At 46.0% G+C, this 24,609-nt stretch overlaps 1 protein-coding gene and 1 pseudogene across 3 annotated transcripts in view; both read right to left on the bottom strand.

Annotated features, from left to right (window-relative positions):
• Nucleotides 1-24,609, bottom strand: part of mad1l1 (mitotic arrest deficient 1 like 1) — a 1,113,232-nt gene that overhangs the window by 184,076 nt on the left and 904,547 nt on the right. The window lies entirely within an intron of this gene.
• Nucleotides 14,697-14,875, bottom strand: LOC119979163 (annotated as a pseudogene).

Genomic DNA, 24,609 nt, shown 5'->3' with positions numbered 1-24,609 from the left:
TCTAGACCAACCGCCTGTATCCTTCTATACCCCGTCTGTTCATGTGCCTATCCAGATAAGTCTTAAAAGTCGCTAACATATCTGCGTCAACCACCTCACTTGGCTGTGCATTCCACTCCCCGCACATCTTCACTGAACCTTTCACCCCTCACCTTGAACTTGTGCCCCCTTGTAATTGTCAAGATAAGTAGTTTTGGGAAGAAATCTAACAGCATTGGACCTAACCAACTGGTTGTGTGACCAGTGATGGTTTGAACCATGCCGTTCATTTATTCAATGAGATATTGCGATGTGTCACCCTATGGCAATAGGAGAGTGGAGAATCATAAACCATCAAACCAAAAGAAAAATCATATCGTTAGTGAAATAATGCTCATCTCCCTTGTTTTTTTTTTTTAAATAATTTTTATTGAATTTTTCAAAATACCAACATTTTAACCCCCCCTACATTTACATTTAAATTATAACAACACAAAGTCAAACCCCCCTACTTAACAAGAAAGAGAAAAAGAATCCCCCCCCCCCCCCCCCTACCCGCGCATCCCCCCCCCCCCCCCCCCGCCGGCGAACCGACAGTCAGACCAACTTATCATTTCTAGCAGCGTCCTCGGGCAGGCCTTGCCCGTGCCACCGCCGCTACCGTACTTCCTTCGCCGTTTTCCCCCCCCCCCCCCCCCCCCCCCCCCCCCCCCCCCCCCCCCCCCCCCTCCCCTCCCGGGTTGCTGCTGTCATGGCCTCAGTTTCTATCTCTGATCCAAGAGGTCTAGGAAGGGTTGCCATCGCCTGGAAAACCCCTGCACCGACCCTCTCAGGGCGAATTTGATCCTTTCCAATTGGATAAAGTTTGCCATGTCGTTTAACCAGGTGTTAACACTCGGAGGCCTTTCGTCCCTCCACTGAATCAGGATCCTCCTCCGAGCCACCAAGGACGCAAAGGCTAATATTCCAGCCTCCCTCGCCTCCTGTACCCCCGGTTCCACCCCAACCCCGAAGATCGCAAGTCCCCATCCTGGCTTGACCCTGGACCCCACCACTCTCGACACCGTCCCTGCCACCCCCTTCCAGAACTCCTCCAGTGCCGGACATGCCCAAAACATATGTGCATGATTCGCAGGGCTTCCCGAACATCTAATACACCTGTCTTCACCCCCGAAAAACCGACTCATCCTTGTCCCCGTCATGTGGGCTCTATGCAGTACCTTAAATTGAATGAGACTTAGTCGCGCACATGACGACGACGAGTTAACCCTCTCCAGGGCGTCTGCCCATGTCCCGTCCTCTATCTGTTCCCCCAGCTCTAACTCCCACTTATCTTTCAGCTCCTCTACTGGTACCTCCTCCACCTCCTGCATAATCTTATAGATGTCCGAGATCTTCCCCTCCCCGACCCAGACCCCTGATAGCACCCTATCACTCACCCCCCTGTCGGGGAGCGCGGGGAACCCCGCTACCTGTCGTCTGGCAAATGCCTTCACTTGGAGGTACCTGAACGTGTTCCCCGGGGGGAGCCCAAATTTCTCCTCCAGCTCTCCCAGGCTCGCAAACCTCCCCTCTATAAACAAGTCCCTCAGTTGTCTAATACCCGCCCTCTGCCAGCTCTGGAATCCCCCTCCTGTGTTTCCCGGCGCAAATCTGTGGTTCCCTCTTAGTGGTGCCCCTATCAGACCTCCCACTTCCCCCCTGTGTCGCCTCCACTGCCCCCAGATCTTGAGGGTGGCCGCCACCACCGGGCTCGTGGTATACCTCGTGGGAGGGAGCGGCCATGGTGCCGTTACCAGTGCCCCTAAGCTTATGTTGCCGCAGGACGCCCTCTCCATGCGCTTCCAGGCTGCCCCCTCCCCTTCCATCATCCACTTTCGTACCATCGATGTATTTGCCGCCCAGTAATATCCTGAAAGGTTGGGTAACGCCAGCCCTCCACTATCCCTACTCCGCTCCAAAAAGACCCTTCTAACTCTCGGGGTGCCATGTGCCCACACATACCCCATGATACTACTCGTTACCTTCTTGAAAAAGGCCCTGGGGAGGAAGATGGGCAGACACTGGAACAAAAACAAGAACCTCGGGAGGACCGTCATTTTAACTGACTGCACCCTCCCTGCTAGCGACAGCGGCACCATGTCCCACCTCTTAAACTCCTCCTCCATCTGCTCCACCAGTCTGGAAAAGTTCAACTTGTGTAGGGTCCCCCAGTTCTTTGCCACCTGCACCCCCAAATACCTAAAACTTTTAACTGCTCTTTTGAAGGGGAGCCTCCCAATTCCCTCCCCTTGGTCTCCCGGGTGTATTACAAAGACCTCACTTTTCCCCAGATTTAATTTATATCCCGAAAAGTCCCCGAACTCCGCTAGTATCCCCATTACCTCCGGCATTCCCCCCTCCGGGTCTGCCACATACAACAACAAATCATCCGCATAGAGCGAGACCCGATGTTCCTCCCCTCCCCTTGTCAGTCCTCTCCACCCCCCTGAACCCCTCAGTGCCATCGCCAACGGCTCAATCGCTAATGCAAAGAGTAAGGGAGATAGGGGACATCCCTGCCTGGTACCTCGATGGAGCCCAAAATATTCTGACCTCCTCCCGTTGTTACCACACTTGCCATCGGAGCTGAATAGAGCAGTTTTACCCACTTGATAAATCCCTCCCCAAACCCAAACCTTTCCAACGTCTCCCACAAGTATTCCCACTCCACCCTGTCAAATGCCTTCTCCGCGTCCAGCGCTACCACTATCTCCGCCTCCCCTTCCACTGCTGGCATCATAATCACATTTAACAATCTCCGAACATTTGTGTTAAGTTGGCGTCCCTTCACGAACCCCGTCTGGTCTTCATGGACTACCCCTGGCACACAGTCCTCTATCCTGGTTGCCAGGACCTTTGCTAACAGCTTGGCATCTACATTTAAGAGGGAGATAGGCCTGTAGGACCCGCACTGGACCGGGTCCTTGTCCCGCTTCAAACTCAAGGAGATCAGGGCCTGCGACATTGTTGGAGGCAGAACCCCCCCCCTCGCGCGCCTCATTGAAGGCTCGCACCAGCACTGGACCCACCAAGTCCACAAATTTCCTGTAAAACTCCACCGGGAACCCATCCGGCCCCGGCGCCTTCCCCGCCTGCATCTGGCCTATCCCTTTAATTAGCTCCTGCAGCTCTATCGGCGCCCCCAACCCTTCCACCAGCTCCTCCTGTACCTTTGGGAACCCCAATTTGTCGAGAAAGTTCTTCATTCCCCCTCTCCTCTTCGGCGGTTCAGACCTATACAATTCCCTATAGAAGTCCCTAAAGACCCTATTCACCTCTTGCCCCTTCTGCACTACATCCCCACCCCTCTCTCTCACTCCCCCAATCTCTCTGGCTGCATCTCGCTTACGAAGCTGGTGTGCCAGCATCCTGCTCGCCTTTTCCCCGTACTCATACGCCGCACCCTGCGCCCTTCTCCACTGCATTTCCGCCTTCCTAGTGGTCAGTAGGTCGAACCTGGCCTGCAAGCTACGCCGCTCCCTTAATAGCCCCTCCTCTGGCGCCGCCGCATATTTCCTATCTACTTCTAGGAGCTCCCCCACCAGCCTCTCCCTTTCCTGCCTCTCCTTCCTCTCTCTGTGTGCCCTTATGGAGATCAGCTCTCCTCTAATCACTGCTTTCAAGGCCTCCCAGACCGTCCCCACCTGCACCTCACCTGTGTCATTCGTACCCAGATAGTTCTCAATGCCCGTTCTCACCCTTCTGCACACCTCTTCGTCCGCCAACAGCCCTACATCCAGGCGCCACAACGGGCGTTGGTCCCGCGCCTCCCCCATGTCCACGTCCACCCAATGTGGTGCATGGTCCGATATCGCAATGGCCGAGTACTCCGTGTCCTGCACTCTCGGTATCAGCCCCCTGTTCAATACGAAAAAATCGATCCTAGAGTACACTCTGTGGACGTGGGAGAAAAAAGAATACTCCCTCGCCCTAGGCCTACCAAATCTCCATGGGTCTACCCCTCCCATCTGCTCCATGAACCCCCTTAACACCTCTGCCGCTGCCGGCCTCCTATTCGTCCTGGAACTCGATCTATCCAGCCCAGGGTCTAACACCGTATTAAAGTCCCCTCCCATGATCAGGCCCCCTGCCTCCAGTCCCGGGATGAGGCCCAGCAGGCGCCTCATAAAACCCGCGTCGTCCCAGTTCGGGGCATACACATTTACCAGTACCACACTCTCTCCCTGCAGCCTACCCCTCACCATCACGTACCTGCCCTCCTTGTCTGCCACCACCTCTGCCGCCACAAACGACACTCTCTTTCCCACCAAAATCGCCACCCCCCGGTTCTTGATATCCAAGCCTGAGTGGAACACCTGTCCCACCCACCCCCTTCTCAGGCGGACCTGATCTGCTACCCTCAAATGAGTCTCCTGCAGCATTGCTACATCAGCCTTCAGTCCCTTCAGGTGTGAGAAGACCCTTGATCTTTTGACCGGCCCATTCAGCCCCCTTACGTTCCACGTGATCAATCGGGTCGCAGAGCGACCCGTCCCTACTCCCTGTCGATTAGCCATGTCTTGTCCCTTGCTCGCCCCGGGTCATCCCTTCTTTTCTGACCCGCTTCCCATAGCGATGGCCCCCCCCCCCCCCCCACCCCCCCCGGCTCTCCCCTTCTCGTCCCTGGTCTTTCTAGCAGCAACCCGGTGTCCCCCCCCAGTCCCCTCCCCTTCCCCCCCCCCCCCCCCCCCCCCCCCCCCCCCCTGGCTAGGACCCCTCCTAGCCGCGATGTACCCCACATCGTACTCCCGAGAGTCAGCTGGTCTCCGCTGACCCGGCTGCTCCTGCCACATTCCGACTCCTCCCGGTTCACCCCATCTGCGCCCGTGAAAGATCCCCTTAAAACCCCCGAGAAAGACCCGCATAATCAACCCGCTCCCCCCCGTCCCGTCTCCCCAACTTAACGCTATAAATACAAATACCCAATGGCAACTAAATACATAAATACTTAACTACATACTTAAATAACAAAATAATTAACTAACTATCAACTAACCGCGTGCCCAACCATCACCCTCCATCAAACAGTATAAATAACCGCAGATAACCATAACCCGAAAAGAAAAAAAGAACCAAAAAACCCCCCCAAGCACCCAAAGAAAAAGGGTAGGAGGGGTAAATAACTAAGGGAAATTGGAAACGGGAAAAAACACCCCATAAGAAGCCAACGACCCACAATAGAGATTTCAACAGTACAAATATACAGAAACACCCAACAACTCGAAACCTTCAAAATATTCAGAAAAGTCAACCGTTCGAGAAAAAACACCCCAAACACTCCACGAAACTGTTACCCAGTTCCGACCTGGCCTGAAAAAGAAAAGGGCCACTTGCACAATCAAGAGTCCCCCGGCGGCTACGACCGCCGGTGCTCCCAGGTTTTAGTTCGTGTCCAACTTTTCCTCTTGTACAAAGGTCCAGGCCTCCTCTGGGGACTCGAAATAATGATGTTGGTCCTTGTAGGTGACCCACAAGCGCGCCGGTTGCAACATTCCAAATTTGATCTTTTTCGCGTGTAGCACCGCCTTTGTCCGGTTGTACCGGGCCCGCCGCTTTGCCACCTCCGCACTCCAGTCCTGGTACACCCTTACCGTCGAGTTCTGCCACTTGCTGCTTTTCTCCCTTTTAGCCCACCTCAGGACTTTCTCTCGATCACTTAGCCGCTGGAACCGCACCAGCACCGCCCTCGGGGGCTCGTTTGCCCTAGGCCTCCTGGCCATGACCCGGTATGCCTCTTCCAATTCCAGGGGCGCCGGACCGGCCCCTTCCCCCATCAGGGAGCTCAACATCTCCGCCACATATCCCGGGAGATCCGACCCCTCCAGGCCTTCTTCCAGGCCCAGGATCCTCAAATTTTTCCTCCTCATCCGAGTGTCCAGCTCCTCGAAGCGGCTCTGCCACTTCGTGTGGAGTGCCTCGTGCGCCTCCACCTTTGCCCCGATGACTGTGGCCTCCTCCTCCCTCGCGGCCATCTCCTGCTGCAGATCTTTAATCGACGCCTCTTGGATCGCCTGGGCTCCCACCAACCTGGTGGCCGTCGCGTTCATGGACTCTAAGAGTTCCACTTTCATCTCCGTGAAAAAACGGAGGAGAGCGGCCTGCTGCTCCTCCGCCCATTTCTTCCACTCCTCCGGTGCACCGCCGGCCGCCATTTTGATTTTCTTCCCCCGCTTTTTTTGGGGAGCTGCTGCCGTTTTTCTTGCCGCTCCGCTCCGGGTACCGACCATAAAATCGGTCTAGTTCTCCTCAGGGGACCTTCCCCCACCGGGATTCGTTTTTTCAGCGCCGTTGGGGCCCTCCAATTGGCCCAAAAACACCTTTGTTGCAGGAGCTTCCAAATGTGCGGCTTAGCTAGTCATAGCCGCAACCGGAAGTCTCATCTCCCTTGTTGAATAGAACTAACACAAATCACCAACTGTTCAATTCAATCCATCATTGAAATACGGTTAAATTAGATTCACTCTAGGTGAGGCAGGCGGAATGCAATGAGGTGATGCTGCATTTAGTCCTTTAGTCTATGATCCAAAGACTTGCTAAATACCACAATGAACAGCTTAAGAACTCTTCTGCATGTTTTTGCTAGACTGTGCATTGCAGTCTAAGAAAATTCTGTTTAAGTTTCCAAATTTGGGCAGTTAGAAATCTTACTACATTTAGGATAAAACATCTAAAGATCAGAGCTTACTGATGAGATGATTTGTTCTAGTTGAATGAACAACTGACAGATCAATACTTGCAACATTGAGAATCTGATTATAGAATCACAGCCTATATCCATTTCTAAATATGAGGATGGTGGAACTGAATGGTGAACAACATAATATCACTGTGGTTTACATTTCAATGCAAGTAACAAGATGTGAAATTCTCTCTTTTCTTACAGCTATGCAGGGTCCTAACTGAAATGTGTTTGAGTAGTTTGGCACCATCAGTCAACCTCTCTTAAACAAGTCATAATGATGCAAGTAACACCACTTGTCAGCCGTGGCTCACTGGGTAACAAGAGTTAAATCCAACTTGAGACTGGAAAATAACATCCAGACTGATGTTCCAATGAGAGAGTGCTGCAATGGCCAAGGTGTGGTCTCAGAGGCTAATAACTGTCCTTCAACCAACACCTAAAACAAATTATCTGGTCACTATCATATTGGCTTTTGTGGAATCTTGCCATGTGCAAATTGGCTGCCTCACTTCATACATAAAAGCACTGCACTGTCCGTTAAGTGTTTATAATAATAGCTTATTGTCACAAATAGGCTTTAATGAAGTTACTGTGAAAAGCCCCCAGTCGCCACATTCTGGCGCCTGTTCGGAGAGGCCGGTACAGGAATTAAACCTGCGCTGCTGGCCTTGTTCTGCATTACAAGCCAGCTGTATAGCCCACTATGCAAAACCAGCCCCGTAGGTTGGCCTGAGGTCATGAAAGACTCTACATAAATGCAAGTCTTCACTTTTTTAAATCTTTTGAAAGAAAAAGGATGGGAAAAGACACATTTGTTTTATGTAGCCCTTTATTAAGTCTCAGAAGCAATATTCTAGGCGATTGAGGTTCCGATCAGATCAGCCATGGTTTCACTGAATGGCAGAGCAGGCTCAAAGGACCGAGTGGCCTACTCCTGCTAATTTGTATGCTTTTATACATCTTAAATGTCCATCGCATAGACTGAATAACTTCAGAATACTTTGGCTATTGCAATGTTGGAATATTCCCAATGCTATAAACTCTTACTGATGTCAGAAACTCATGCATATTAATTTATTTTGCCGATAAAGCACTTTGGGATGTCCTGAGGACATGAATAATGTTATATAAATACAAGTCTTTACTCCTGTGCAAGCTAGGGGTAGTTTGCTACTTACGCAACATCAACATGAACGGGTGGCAAGCACTGTAGCGTCACAGAATCAGATACCCGGTTTCAATTTCGACCTTGGGTGACTGTCTGCGTGGAGTCTTAAAATTCTCTCCGTTGCTGCGTGGGTTTCCTCCAGGAGTTCCAGTTTCCTCCCAGTCCAAATATGTGCAGGTTAGGTGGATTGGTTATGGTAAAATTGCCCTTTTGTGTCCAACATTGTGCAGGTTAGGTGGGGTTATGGGAACAGGGCGGGGATGTGGGCCCAGGTCGTGTGCTCTTTTAGAGGGTTGGTGCATACTCGGTGGGCCAAATGGCCTCCTTTTGCACTGTAGCAATTCTATGAATATCAAGCTCGTGTCTGATAGGAAAGTCACTCATCAAAAAACATGTGGAACATTCCTAGCAGGCTTACAAATTCCATCTTCTTTTAATGTGCAAAAACAAGAAGACTAAAAACATGCTTGAATTCAATGTCAAGAAAATAATTTCCCCACCAGCAAAGACGACAGGGATTTCTCCAGCCTCAATGTCAAACAAGCAATATTGCAATGGGATTCACTTGTTCCATATGCACAAATTGAATCACTTATTTGCTAATGTTTCAATCAATAGAAAGCTCTAGATTAATTGTATGAACATAAGAAAAACCTTTTCACTGAACATCCAATTTTAGCCTCTTGCGTATCCCAGATTTTAACCATTCCACCACTGGCAATCTTGTCTTGTGCTGTCCAGGCCCTAAGCTCTGCAATGACACACTACAGCTCTTTGTCCTTCTACCTCACACTCTTCCTTCAGACACTCCTTAAAACCTACCTCTTGGACCTAGCTTTTGGGTATCTGTTGTATCGCATGGGGCTGGGTTCAAATTGAGTAGTAACTCTCCTTTGCAGCACACTGAATGCTACATCACTACATTAAAAAGGTAATATATAAATGCCGACAGCTGTTGCAGATGCAAAGTTAACAGAAGATTTAAACTGATATTAAGTGGGGGGGGGGGGGGGGGGGGGGGGGGATACAACTGAACCCTGAAGCTCCTGCACCCACCCCACCATCAAAATTGCACACGCAGTTTAGAAACGTAAGTATATGGAAAATACGTGAAGGCACAACACAAGCACTGCAACAATCAATGAGGATAAATAGTGGCGTCTGGACCAATGACTGTAAAGGACACATGGACACACACACGGACTGTTACTTGTAATTACTTTCCTGTTGGAAATAAATCATCTTTAAATCAACTTTCTGGACTCCTCTATGACGACTAAATTGGCGACGAGGTAAAGCGGAACTACAGTCGGCGCTGCTAACCATTTGGACTGCGATCACCTCTTTTCACGCAGATACAAGGTTTGCACTGTTTTTAAAATTCTGCTCTTTGGTAGACTCAATGCATTCGATGAGGATGTAGAGGACTGGACTCAGTGCACAGAGCATATGCGCTATTTTTTCATGCAAACACTATCGTTGAATATGACCACCAGACTGATTCTTCTGACTGTCTGTGGGACCCTCACTTTCATAGTCATAAAGAGTCTAGCATACCCCACAGCCCCAGACTCCAAGACCTTTGAAGAGTTAGTGGTGCTCCTGGCAAACGACTACGACTCCAAGCTGTCGGTTATTATACACAGGTACCAATTCAATATGGCCGAGAGGACCCTAGTTGAGTCCATTACCAAGTTTTTGGTTTGACTGCACAAACTGGTGCAGTTTTGCGACTATGGGCTATCCCTACCCAAGATGCTACAGGACTACCTTGGATGCAGAGTAAATAATGTGGCGACCCAGCGGAAATTACTGTCTGAGCCATTGCTGGACCTAAAAAAGGCCGTTGAGATATCCCTCTCACGGGAGAGCGCAGAGAAGGAATCACAGGAACTCCAGGGACATCAGAGATGACAGTAAACAGTGTAGGATGGCCCACATTCCAGTGGACAGTGCCCCCTAGGATTGAGACCCCCGGAAACCCACCTTGGGCCGAACACTGTCTGGACCAGGCCCGTTGGCCAAGGGCTGCTACATTCAGGGGGGACACCTCCCCGGAATTCATGGAGGATAATCCAAGGCAGTGCAGCACCTGCGCCCAACGAAACCGCAGGGATAGGAAACAGTAGGTCAGCGCTACCTGAGAGAGACGCCAGCTCAGAATCAGGACCCTCCACTTAAGAGCAACCTGATGACGAGGAGTGTATGCAATTGCATTGCGTTGCCGCACCACAAGTTGGCCCCATCAGGATTACTGTCCAGATGAACGGCCATCTGTTAGAAATGAAATTGAACATGGGGGCCACAGGCTTCGATAATAGGGCGGCAGACCGAGAGAATCAGGACTTGAGTTCAACAGTTGGGTTTTGCAGGATACCGAGACAAGGCTAGCGACCTACAAGGGGGTACCCCACGCCATGGTGGATACAATGATGACCCCGTAACTTACGACAGCAGTCCGTTAGGCTGCCATTAATAGTACTGCGGGGCCCAGGACCAAGTCTGCTGGGCTGTGACAGATCTTCCTAATGGGCACCGGAGTCTTAGGGAACTATACAGATGCCTTCCAGAAAGGCCTGGGCAAGATTAAGGGGGCTATGGCCAAGAAAGAAGTGGACCTACGGCCAAGCCAAAGTAATTTTGGGCCCGTCTTGTCTCCTTTGTGCTGCTGGGGAAAGTCGAGGATGACCTCAACCGATTGACGTGTCTTGATATCATCTGACCGGTGCGATTAGTTGGTTGGGCAGCGCCAGTACTAAAATCGTACGCCTATGTGGAGATTATAAGTTGACCGTAAACAAGGCCTCCGGTCTGGACAAGTACCCAATGTACCTATGGATGAAATTAGCTGGGGATGATTTATTTTCCAAGCTTGACATGAGCCCCACCTATTTCCATCTGGAGCTGGATACAGATCCCAGGCGTTACATAACCATTAATTCCCACAGTAGCCTCCATGAGTACATGAGTTGCCACTTGGAGTGTCGTCGGCTTGTGCAATCTTTCAGCACATTATGAAGAACATCCTGAGAGTGCTACTGCATGTGGCGATGTACCTGGACGACGCCCTGGTCACCGGAGCCACGGATGGGGAGCTCCTGAGCAATTTGGAGGAAGTCCTCCGTCGGTTTTCTGAGATAGGTGTCTGCCTCAAGAGGGGACAGCACGTTTTCTACGCCAAGGAAGTTACATACTTGGGGTATCAAGTGGATTGGGATGGACTACATCTGGTTGAGGAGAAGGTGCGGGCGATAAAGCAAGGTCCCACTCCGGAAAATGCAATGGAGTTAAGGTTGTTCTTAGGTCTTGTAAATTACTACAGGAAATTTATTCCTGGCCTAACGACCATCCTCGCCTCACCGCAAACATTGCTGAAGAAGCATCAAGAATGGACTTGAAGAGCGCCTCAGGAGGAGACGTTTGCCAGGGTAAAACAGCAGCTGACGTCATCGGAGTTAATGACACATTACGACCCATCCGAGCTCCCCCATTGGTGACATGTGACACCTCGCCTTATGGAATCGGAGGAGTGTTGTCCCACCACATGGCTAACCGTAAGGAAAGGTCAATATAATATGTGTCAAGGACTCTGGCGCTGTGGAGCGCAATTACGTCCAAATTGGAAAAGAAGGTTTGACTGTCATATTTGTGATGAAGGAATTTCACCAACATATGTATGGGCGTTGATTGACAACTGCGACGGACCATATGCCACTGCTAGGGCTTTTTAATGAGGACAAGGTGACCCCGCCAATAGTGTCCACCCGGATTCAGTGATGGGCCCTGTTGTTAGCATTTCGATGCTCAACTTCATGGACACCTTGCCGCCCAGAAACGCGACTGGATGCAAAAGGACTTAGTATTGCCGAAGGTGCGCCATAACGTCTTACGTGGGGGCCAGCAAGGGAAGCTGCCCTAGACCTATGGGCCTTTGATGGCAAGATGCTGGAGCTCAATGTAGAAGATGACATTCTGCTGTGGGGGACTCGCGTTGTGATCCCAAGCCAGCACAGACAGGTGACTCTCCAGGAACAGCAAAACGGACAGCCAGGGGTGTCGAAAATGAAGATTCTGGCCAGAGAATATGCTTGGTTGCCAGCCTGGATGGTGCGATTGAACGACTGGCCCAACAATAGCAGAACAAGTAGCAGAAGATCCCATGACCCGCCCCGTTACATCCATGGAAATGATCAGGCCAGCCTTGGATGCGCCTGCATGTCAATTTTGCTGGACCTTTTCAAGGGTCAATGTTCTAACTCATGGTAGATGCCCACCCAAAGTGGTTGGAAGTCCATCGAATGTTGTCCATCATATCGAAGGCCACGGTTGAGAAGCTATGGCTCTCTTTCAGCACCCACGGCTTCCTGGAGGTGCTAGTCACAGACAATGGTGCCCCGTTTCCCAGTGACAAGTTTGAACATTTTATGAAAGCAAAAGGGTGCGGCACATCCGCAGGGCCCCGTATCACCCATCCTCAAACGGCTGGCTGAGCGACTGGTGCAGACCTTCAAGAGAGGGATGAAGAAACAGACCATGGGATCGTGGAGACGCAATTGGTACGGTTTTTGTTTCGCTACCAGACCACACTGTAGTTCGGACCACACTCACAGCCACTGAAAGTGCAGCCGTGGGCAAAGAAGAACAGACATTCTCCTGCTCACTCTTCTTCAGAGAGACGTACGGGTTTGGGAGGGGCGGGTGGAGGAATGTTACAACCCCCATAAATCCCACAGGGATGACCTGATTAATCTCTCCATGAGCCTCATGGAGTACAAGCTCCCCATGCTGAGGGCGAAGACCCGTCAGGAGGCAAGTTAATTCAGTATCATAAAAGCTGGTCCAGCTAGGAGTCGAACTGCAGAGTAGTCCCAACTGGGACTATTATGTGTAAATACTTCCCTTTCGGAAATAAACCATCTTTTTCACTCTCTGGACTCCTCCATGACCACATGTTAACAGCAAATATAAAATCTTCGGACTTTTAAAAAAAGTAACCAAAAAATTCTATTTGGTGAGCCCCAGGAGTCAGAACAAACATCAAAAATACTATTTTCTTGCTCGTGAAACAGTTTTTCCCCTCTCTACTGTCGGCATTTGCTCTTAGGAATTTCAAATCTAATCAATATTCCATTGTGGCGCAAAGGAGAGAAAAATGTTTATTTTATCAGTGACTTTTCTGCTGGTTTAATTCATTTTAATCGCAGAATTTTGTATTAAAACATGGTTTTGAATTTGAAAGTGGGTATATAACTCTGCTTTATCACACTTCCGCACTTGCTCTGCGCTGAAGAAAATTGGGATTTCACATCCAACACTAAGCCATACTAAAAGCACCAGCCTTTATTCTGCTGTAATCCTTAAACAACAAATGCTGAATATGCACTGGAACCACTTTTATTATCAATTATTTGTGTGTTTATTACCACAAAGATTTGAGGATATTAAAAATGAAATTCCTTTCCTGCTTTATTGGCTGCTCCTAATACACTTAGCACAGCAATTTCAAAAAGCAATCCACCATGAAATACATTACTATTTTCACAGAAAATGTCCAAAGAATTATCAATTATAACAACTTCCTGGGCATAATTTGTGTGTCCTGGCCAAATCTATGCTTCAATCAACATTAGTAAAAACTGATTATCCGCTTATTATTGTTATATTTCTTGGGAGTAATATATGTTACTCATTTGTTATGCCGAGTTATACTTAACTTTGATGATGAACACTCAAAGTCTTCCTGTGATGACAAATTATTTATTGAGTAACAAATTAATATACTTGCGAGTTCTTTTCTTTAATAGTTTTACTAGTCGTCAAATTAATTAATATTGAATTAAACTAACAATTAATATAATACTCTACACTCCGAGCTTACTACACTTCTGTTCTCTAGCTACAACACACACGAAGAGAGCGGGAAAACAGCTTGAGCTTGCTTATAGACACCCTGTTAGTGTTGCCCTCTAGTGATCATCTGACTGTACTGACTGCACATTAACCAATAATGTATTTACACATACAGCGATCACTACAATTATCACAGTACTATTTGTGGGATCTTGTTTTGCACAAATTGCCAGCTGTATTTCCTACATTATAACAGTCACTACATCACATTGGTTGCAAAGTGCTTTTGCAGGTCTTGAAGTTGTGAAAGGCACCAGAGAAATGCAACTCTTTTCTTGGAAAGGCCGTTCAAGGAGTAGTCAGTCAATGGGGCAGGGATCTCTGGCCCCACTTTGAGGAAAGAGAGCAACATTGGTGAAATGTAAGGCATGACGTTTATGATCATCACAAATGACACAGGTTCTGAGGGGAGGATGGAGGGATTCTACAATTCATGGGTGTTATTCATTATGCACTTTCAAGAATTGGATAACATTGAACATTAGTGGGGGAGGCAGGTTGGGAGTGTTGGGGGGATTGTATGTGTTAATAGTGAGAATGGGCGATTCCTGAATCCTTTTTGTTATTTGTTTATGTTAACATGTGGGCAGTTGTTTTTTTTTGTTGCAAATATTCTTTAATGCTTACTGACCCAATAACCAAAACTCAGTGTGGAACAACCAATAGTACTAAGGAGTGCCGTAGTTCAATTTTAATGTTAGTCAGGTTAAAACACTTTGAAATGGCCAATGTAAAAACATTACAGGTAATGCAATGTTACTGTCATTTATTCAATCAAGATCCTATGCCAGCATTTCTATATCAAATGATGATTTAGCACAATGGCAACTGTCATGGGGGTCATTAAACAGCCAGAGTAGCTTACAAGCATCTCACATTTCATTGCAAGATTTTAACCAGATGGATTTTGATAAACATGTCCACACAGCAACAAAGTCCTGATGGCAGAAACAGCCTGAAATAACAGGTTATTCCTATCAGGAACAGAGGGGCTACCGTGCAGGTATAATACTTTGAAACACCAATGATTCAAGCGCCTTTGACTGTACAACCACTAAAGTTGATGAACATGCGGGCAGTTGTTTGGGGGTTTGGTGGGAGGATGGGATTGTTGTTGATATGGAGATTGAGATTATATTCATGACTGCTTATTGTTTATTGTTGGCGGGTGCAAATTTGGGAGAAAATGTGAAAAAGGAGAATAAAAATATTTAAAAAAACAAATGACACAGATTACAATCTGATTTTAAAATCTTGAACCTGACTGACATCCACTAAACCAGTCACTTTTAAATCCTGACTACTCAATCTTCCTTGGCTTTGCACAATGGAAGTGATGACCTTCAGGTGAATGAATTTAAGAGTGATGGGGATAATTGAAAAAGTATATGCATGTGCTTTATTTTATGACCATTTAAAAGTCACATATTCTGTACTGATTGTGTAAAGGTTTATATTATTCAAATAAAACTTACATTAGTATGGTAAACGGAGTTGGTTGGCCCAAAGGATTTTCCCATTTTAAGGTTGAAAGATTTGGAGGCAAAACGGAGGTATTACAATGCCACCACTGGTAGAAACTTGTTATTACAGATAGAACATAGAACATAGAACAGTACAGCACAGAACAGGCCCTTCGGCCCTCAATGTTGTGCCGAGCCATGATCACCCTACTCAAACCCACGTATCCACCCTATACCCGTAACCCAACAACCCCCCCCTTAATCTTACTTTTATTAGGACACTACGGGCAATTTAGCATGGCCAATCCACCTAACCCGCACATCTTTGGACTGTGGTAGGAAACCGGAGCATCCGGAGGAAACCCACGCACACAGGGGGAGGACGTGCAGACTCCACACAGACAGTGACCCAGCCGGGAATCGAACCTGGGACCCTGGAGCTGTGAAGCATTTATGCTAACCACCATGCTACCCTGCTGCCCTAAGCGTGATCCAATGGCCACGCTGTAGCAGCTCGCAGTGGCACAGCATGGCTGACAAAAGCCAGGTGACTCCGCTCCCGGGATCTCCCCGGCTTGCAACGCCTCGCGAGATCCAACACAATGTAAATCCCACCCATTATGGGCGGGGTCACTTTTTGGCAAATCTGCATATTAGAGCAAGACAGTTCTAATGTACAGATTCCCGGGGTACCTGAGGCTTTGGGGTTCAGCCCCTTCGCCTCAGAGCCTGGCACTGCCAAGGTGCCCAGGTAGTATTGCCAGCTGGCATGGGCACTGCCAGATTAACACTGCCAAGGTGCGAATCTGACATTATTTGCACATGCGCGATCAGGCTGTGGGTTTTGGGGGGTTGCGATTGGGCTGGAGGGGAGGTCGGGCATAGCTTCGGGGACCTCAAAGATCAGGACGTCATTTTTGATCTCTCGCTGCAATAGAGAGTTTCAGCGAGTGGAGCTCCCCACTGTACAAAACGGGGTTATGTGCAGCCTCAGCCGCACGTTCCCCGTGAGCCCTCTTATACAACATGAGTCGTGTTGAATAACCATGTGTTTCTCAGCACTGCAAGCGCCACGAAACACGTGGCTAAACTCGCTTATTGGATTTTGTTCCCATTTGGGTGAATCACGTCCATTATAAATATGGGTTCTAGCATGGGAAAAGCTGACACAAGGTGAGGCAACAAAATAACAACAGGATGTAAGGATTCATAGAAGAGAAATGGCTACAATGCAAGATTTTGAATACGAGTGTGCAAGGTCAAACTCAGTGGTTCTATTAACAAGTGAGTAGTTGACCATATAGTTGAGCGGGGGAAAAACAAAGAACAAAAAAGGTCAAAGATAAGGAGCAGTCTGTTGTTCGGTTGAAGTAGAAAAGAAATTCCAGTGGTTGCATTTTCTGGTTTTTCCTAACAGACATCTTAATAATTGCACAGTATCTTTACAGTTAAACAATCAGTTTTTAATGGTTAGGTTTGCAACACCTTGACTTCAGTGGGCTGGTGTTTTACTACACCCAATTAGTACTGATTGTGAGTCAATCTGAACTGCTTGCAATCCCCAGTGAGTACAGCAGGATGGTTTAATCAGATGTGTGCTGCAGATGTCAAGCCAAATACCCACCTACACGTCCATAAAAATGCGCTGTTTAAACAGGGCAGAATGCCAAGAGGATATTTCAGTTCCTCTGGGCTTCTGTTTTCATACCAAGGCTCATATTACTGGAATTTCCAATTTTTCTTACCTTGTGAAAAAAGCATAAACTTTACTGTGATGGGTCAATGCAGGTTTCTTGTTTGACAATCACTTTACAAAGGTTTCCCATGAGAGGATGATCTTTTTTGTTTCTTGTAGTACAATGGAACGTGAGCATATTTAAAAAGCACAGTAATTGAAAGACCTTATTTGTACGGAGAAAAAAAGACAGCAATCACAAAAAGGAAGAAGGGATGGACTGATGGTTAGATGGAATTATATAGAATCTACAGCACAGAAATCAGAAAGTCAGCCTGACTGGTTATTGCCGATGTTTATGCTCCAGTTGAGCCTCCTCCTACCACTATTTCACCGAACCCTAACAGCATAACCTTCTATTCCTTTCTCTCATATTTGTATTCAGCTCTGCTTAAATGCATTCAGACGCAGAGAAATACACCCAAATCAAAATAAAACATCAAATCCAATTTGGAATTACTCTCCAATATATTGCAGACACAATTATAGAACCATAGGGGCTTAGGGGCTTTTCACAGTAACTTCATTGAAGCCTACTTGTGACAATAAGTGATTATTATTATTATAGAAATCCTACAGTACAGAAGGAGGCCATTCATCCCATCAAGCTTGCACCGACCCTCTGAAAGAGCACCGTATCTAGGCTCAGTGCCCCGCTCTATCCCTGTAACCCTGTAAAAGCATCTAACGTGCACATCGTTGGACACTAAGGGGGATTTAGCATGGCCGATCCACTTAACCTGCACACCTTTGACTGTCTATTGTTATACTGAACTCTTACATACATTTTTAGGTACATCCCCCTGGTTTGGGGATACGATTTTGATTTTCTTCAGCAATATCATAAAGTACTACACTTTTATGCTTTTTTAAAAAAGTGGTGAAATATTTAGTAATTTTGGAAGATCCAATGATTCATTTACGTCCTTGAATTGCTCCAATGATTTCCAAATATTCCCTTAAAATTTCCAATCAAAACCTATCTCTTGGCCCAAACTTTTGGATCTCTCTTGTAATTTCCCCATTTTTATTTCTTCTGACCATATCAAACTCTGCCAATATTAAAGATATCAAAAAAATTGAAGTTTTCATTGCTCTATACTTACTCTAATCCTGGATGTTGCAAGTGCAGTATGAGTCCTGTAGTATATACAGAATGCTGATGGCAACTAGTGGTTAATCTTCAGTGCTGCACTTGTCTAATAAAGTGCAAAAACAAAGTATGAAGCCTTTTTAAAAATAAATTTAGAGTACCCAATTCATTTTTTCCAATTAAGGGGCAATTTTAGCATGGCCAATCCACCTAGCCTGAACATCTTTGGGTTGTGGGGGCGAAACCCACGCAAACACGGGCAGAATGTGCAAACTCCACACGGACAGAGACCCAGAGCCGGGATCGAACGTGGGACCTCGGCGCCATGAGGCAGCAGTGCTAACCACTTCGCCACATTCTGCCCTAATACTTTCCTAGTTCAACAACTGAAAATCAGCAATAGCCTCAAGTTCCATTTCTCTGTCTTATTTGGATAAACAGGAACATAAATTTCTCTAAATTCAAAGTTATGCCACCTTCAACTTCATGTAATAAGAAATTCTCAAATTTCAAACGGGGTCAAGTCATATTGCAGGATGAGAGATAGAAATGCTCGGTCAGCAGGGATCAGCATAATTTACTACCAGAATATAAAAACGTAAGGCTTAAATGAATTTGTGGAACATTTCCATACACAAGTCTTCCTTGAGCTGTTGAAAATTCAGAAGTACACACTTGCAATATTTTTTAATGGACAGAATAGCAATCTCTTGCTAACACAGTCCCATCTCAATGAATTCTGATGACTCAAGATATAAACATTTGAATACATACTGCAATAGTATGTCCTGTGATATCTTCAATCTTTTTTCACATGATATAGAACATTGCTTTCCTTAAAATTAGACTTTCCTTTTCAAGAAACCATCTCAAGAAGTCATAACTAGAGTAGTTATTTTTGTTAGCAAAGATTTTTTACACAAACAAAAGATATAATACAATTTCACTAAAAGACATATTTTGCACTTTAGCACTGAAATCATCAACTTTTTGATTCTCTTATATCAATAAGCAGCTTGATGTTCCTGAAACCATGTGATTAGATTAAATTCTTAACGTGCAGAAACGAATAACTCCCTGGAGCCTTGACATAATGACAACTTGCATTTATACTGCACCTTTTAAAAATTTCTCGCACAGGACGTAAATGTCGTTGGATAGGGCGGCATTTATTGCCAATCCTTAATTGCTCGAGAAGGTAAAATGAAAATGTCTCAAGGCACTTTCTAGGAGAGTTAACAAGCCAAACTTGCACTCCACTGTAGCCAAATCCATGTTCAACTCAATGAAATCTACAATAACAACATAAGATGTTGGAAGCACTCAGCAGGTACAGGAGGCATCTTTGGAGCTCACAAGATATGGGTAACATCGCAGATCGAATAACTTTTGCCAGAACTCAGTCAAATCTGATGTTGCCGCTTACACCTCACCTCACTAAGTCAGAACCGTCCTACCCGCTTCATCTGACTAAGTCAAATATGTAAATAACTGCAGACCTGGTCAGTGAAGCCGGGACCATTGACTAAATAAAGCCATATTTGCCTCCTGATTAAATTCTAAACCAGTCAAATATATATTTGCCTTACACTTGAATTCTGCAAATCTTTCCCTTAGCTTAACCATAATATTCTGAAATTTGCCTGACCCATCTTAGAATGTGCTCATTCATACTTTAATTAAACCTAAAATTGCCAAGGCCCTAAATCTAATGTCACCAGAAACATTAACACATACGTATTAGTCCCTGATAAACTGTCTTACTTTATTTATCCTGTTAATTCTATACACACACCCAACTACTGTAACTTTCACAGGATTGCAATCCACTATCATAATTATCCAATCAAATTAATCTTTTGTTGTAATGTGGTGAATTTAGTCCCTTCTCATCAGTGTGGCATAAGTATGCAGTTTACTCATTGCATAGATCCAGTTAAGAGAAGGGGTGAAGCGGAAACTTGATGAAATGGAAAGCATTTAACTCAGTATGCCACGCAGGCAAGCAACTGAAAACAAGCATCCATGAAAGACAACATCATCGTTTCTTCTGCACAGTTTGAGTCCAAATGTCGGATTCTATTTTGTGCCACAATAGGGTAGATACCGAACTAAATGTAAGAAGGTGAGAAGCCTGGTGATCAAGTGAACAATTGGAGCAGAGAGACCTGGGCAGAAACTGCACTGGGTACCAGTGTGCACATCACAGGTTTCCCACAACCAAATGCCTGGTTCAGAAACCATTGTTCATCACAGACCTCATGACAACTTTAGGTTTTAGAAAAGTGTCACAAAGAAAACATGGCGTTTCCTGTGTTACTGGATGTCAGGCCCCACAGGTTTTGGCAATTCCCCCTCACTCAGAAACCTGACCAAGCAAATTAGACAAATGAACTGCATTGGTTAGCCTTCAAATTTTATGACTCAACTTGATTTACCTGGATAAATAACTCCCAAAAGATCAATTTGAAAACTTGGGTTAAATCCAATAAAACTGGATTCTGTGAATATGGTAACACCAATTCTATACTGATAAACGCAGCTGTTTTCACTGCATTACTCAGGGAGTACCCTTACTGTTTCTCTGTTTTAAAGGGGAGTTCTGAAGGAGAAATTATCTAATTATTTGTGCCAGGTACAGGTGTCTGAATCAAGTTCAATGGGGGAAGAGAAAATGACATTACAACTAACAAAGCACACCAACTCCTCTTAATATTATACTTGGTGAAATCTGCTGTAAACAGTTATTACTTATTTGGCTTGGAGTAGTAATGGAACTCTTGCTTGTCTTGACTCAGAAAGTTGTAAGCACACTACGGGACTTGAACATACAATGTAGTGCAGCACAGAGAGAGCGCTGTTTCATCACATCTTTGTGATGAGACTAAACTTGTTTTTATATTCTTGCTTTTAAAATACTTCCTCAATTCCCTTTTAAATGGGCAGCACGGTTGCGCAGTGGGTTAGCCCTGCTGCCTCGCGGCGCCAAAGTCCCAGGTTTGATCCCGGCTCTGGGTCATTGTCCGTGTGGAGTTTGCACATTCTCCCCGTGTTTGCGTGGGTTTCGCCCCCACAGCCCAAAAATGTGCAGGTTAGGTGGATTGGCCACGCTAAATTGCCACTTAATTGGAAAAAATGAATTGGGTGCTCTAAATTTTTTAAAAAATTATCTTGAAATGATGTGATTGTACCTGTTAGTGTTTGAATAACCCTCTGTGTGAGGAAATAATCTACTTTTTCCTGTTCTTTGTGATAATCCTGTGTTGATGTGCCTTTATTACCAATTCAACAACCAGTGGAAGCTAGTTTTCACTATTTATCCTTTAAATGTCTTTCTAATTCCTAAAATACATATATTAGATTTCTCCTTGAACTTTGTTCCAATAAACTTTCAAGATTTTCTTTGTAATTAAAATCAGATTTATGCTTTAATTCTAGTAACTATTTCAGTGCATCCTGCAATGTCTTTGAAATCCTTGTAAGAAGTCTTACAACACCAGGTTAAAGTCCAACAGGTTTGTTTCAAACACGAGCTTTCGGAGCACTGCTCCTTCCTCAGGTAATTTGAAATCCTTGCCATACAAGTTGCTTTGAACAGAGCCAAATTCACTAGACTCTGGGGTGGTCCCGGCGGATTGGAAAATAGCAAACGTGACACCACTGTTTAACAAAGGAGATAGGCAGAAAGTGGGTAATTATAAGCCAGTTAGCGTAACTTCGGTAGTAGGGAAGATGCTAGAATCTATCATCAAGGAAGATATAGCGAGGCATCTGGATGGAAATTGTCCCATTGGACAGACGCAGCATGGGTTCATAAAGGGCAGGTTGTGCCTAACTAATTTAATGGAATTTTTTGAGGACATTACCAGTGCAGTAGACAATGGGGAGACAATGGATGTGGTATATCTGGATTTCCAGAAAGTTTTGACAAGGTACCATACAAAAGGTTGCTGCATAAGATAAGGATACATGGCGTTAAGGGTAAAGTAATAGCATGGATAGAGGATTGTTAATTAATCGAAAGCAAAGAGTGGGGATTAATGGGTGTTTCTGGTTGGCAGTCAGTAGCTAGTGGTGTCCCTCGGGGATCAGTGATGGGTCCACAACTGTTCACAATTTATATAGATGATCTGGAGTTGGGAACCAAGTGCAATGTGTCCAAGTTTGCAGACAACACTAAGATGAGTGGTAAAGCAAAAAGTGCAGAGGATACTGGAAGTCTGCAGAGGGATTTGGACAGTTTAAATGAATGGGCTAGGGTCTGGCAGATGAAATACAATGTTGACAAATATGAGGTTATCCATTTTGGTAACAACAAAAGGGATTATTATCCAAATTATAAAATATTAAAACATCCTGCCGTGCAGAGGGAGCTGGGTGTCCTAGTGCATGAGTCGCAAAAAGTTAGTTTACAGGTGCAACAGGTGATTAAGAAGGCGAATGGAGTTTTGTCTTTCATTGCTAGAGGGATGGAGTTTAAGACGAGGGAGGTTATGCTGCAACTGTATGGATTGGATTGGATTGGGTTTGTTTATTGTCACGTGTACCAAGGTACAGTGAAAAGTATTTTTCTGCAAACAGCTCAACAGATCATTCAGTACATGGAAGAAAAGGGCATTTAAACAAAATTCAAGAAAATACATGAGAATACATAATAGGGCAACACAAGATATACAATGTAACTACATAAGCATTGGCATCGGTTGAAGCATACAGGGTGTAGTGTTAATGAGGTCAGTCAATAAGAGGGTCATTTAGGTATAAGGTGTTAGTGAGGCCACATCTGGAATAGTGTGTTCATTTTTGGTCTCCTTACCTGAGAAATGATGTACTGGCGCTGGAGGGTGTGCAGAGGAGATTCACTTGATTAATACCAGAGTTGAGGGAGTTGGATGACGAGGAGGGGTTGAATAGACTGGGACTGTACTCATTGGAATTTAGAAGGATGCAGCGGAGGGAGGGGGGGGAACCTTATAGAAACATAAAATTATGAAGGGAATAGATAGGATAGATGCGGGGAGGTTGTTTCCACTGGCGGGTGAAAGCAGAACTGGGGGACATAGCCTCAAAATAAGGGGAAGTAGATTTAGGACTGAGCTCAGGAGGAACTTCTTCACCCAAAGAGTTGTGAATCTATGGAATTCCCTGCCCAGTGAAGCAGTTGAGGGTGCTTCACTGAATGTTTTCAAGATGAAGATAGAGAGTTTTTTGAAGAATAAAGGAATAAAGAGTTATGGTAGTCAGGCGGGAAAGTGGACCTGAGTCCACAAAAGATCAGCCATAATCTCATTGAACGGCAGAGCAGGCTCGGAGGGCCAGGTGGCCTACTCCAGCTCCTTCTGTTCGTAGCCTAAACCACCATGTCTTGTACAACACAAACATTATTCTGTTACTTTCATATTTAATATTTTTATGTAGGCAACCCAGAATCCATTTGAGTTTCATACTTTTTTTGCCTGCACTCCCATCTTTAAAGATTTGTCTATCTGCAGTCTATATTTTTTAAAAATAAATTTTGAGTATCCAATTATTTTTTTTCCAATTAAGGGGCAATTCAGTTTTGCCAATCCACCTAGCCTACACATCTTTGGGATGTGGGGGTCAGACCCCCACAGACAAAGGGAGAAGGTGCAAACTCCACAGGACAGTGACCCGGGGCTGGGATCAAATCCCGGTCGCCGGCGGCGTGAGACAGCAATGCTAACCACTGTGCCACCATGCCACCCCACCTGAAGACTATATACGAACATTGCATTAGGAGCAGTATTAGGCCACTCAAGCCAGTTCCACCACTCAATTTTGTGGCCAAGCAAATTTTAACCTCAACTTCACATCTCTGCCTACCCCCCATAACGTTTCACCCATTGTCCATCAGAAGTACATCTAATTCTGCTTTTAAGGTATTCAAAGACTCTGCCTCAAATACTTTTTGAGGAAGGAAATTGCAAACTTTCACAAACCTCAGAGAAAACATTAATTGTTAAATAGGTAACTGTTTGGGCTGGATTCTCCATTTTTGGGACTATGTCCCCACACCGTCGGGAAAACTGTGGTCTTTTACCCCAGGAAAGCATGCGTCAAAAGGCCACAGATTCCCCGTTTTCCTGGTGGCTAGCAGGCAGCTGTTGTAAAGCTCGCACCTCTAGCTGCCGATATGGCTCCCCATACTTCTGGGTCAGAGGCCGCGCATGTGCATGTGCCTCCAGTGACCGCGCCGTGCACCATGGCGGACTCAGCATGCAGACCATGGATGGCGGGTCCTCCCCTTGGAGTTTTTCTTTCTTGTTAGAATGTAGCTATTCAGGGCAGCATGGTGGCACAGTGGTTAGCATTGCTGCTTCACGGCGCAGAGGTCCCAGGTTCGTTCCCACCTCTGGGTCACTGTCTGTGTGGAGTTTGCACATTCTCCCTGTGTTTGCGTGGGTTTCGCTGCGACAACCCAAAGATGTGCAGGGTAGGTGGATTGGCCACGTTAAATTGCCCCTTAATTGGAAATAAATTAATTGGGTACTCCAAATTTATTTTAAAATATGTACC

Source organism: Scyliorhinus canicula, chromosome 15 (assembly GCF_902713615.1).
Source record: "Scyliorhinus canicula chromosome 15, sScyCan1.1, whole genome shotgun sequence".
NCBI lineage: Eukaryota > Metazoa > Chordata > Chondrichthyes > Carcharhiniformes > Scyliorhinidae > Scyliorhinus > Scyliorhinus canicula.
The sequence above is the reverse complement of the archived record's forward strand: the minus strand, read 5'-3'. Positions and strand labels throughout refer to the sequence as shown.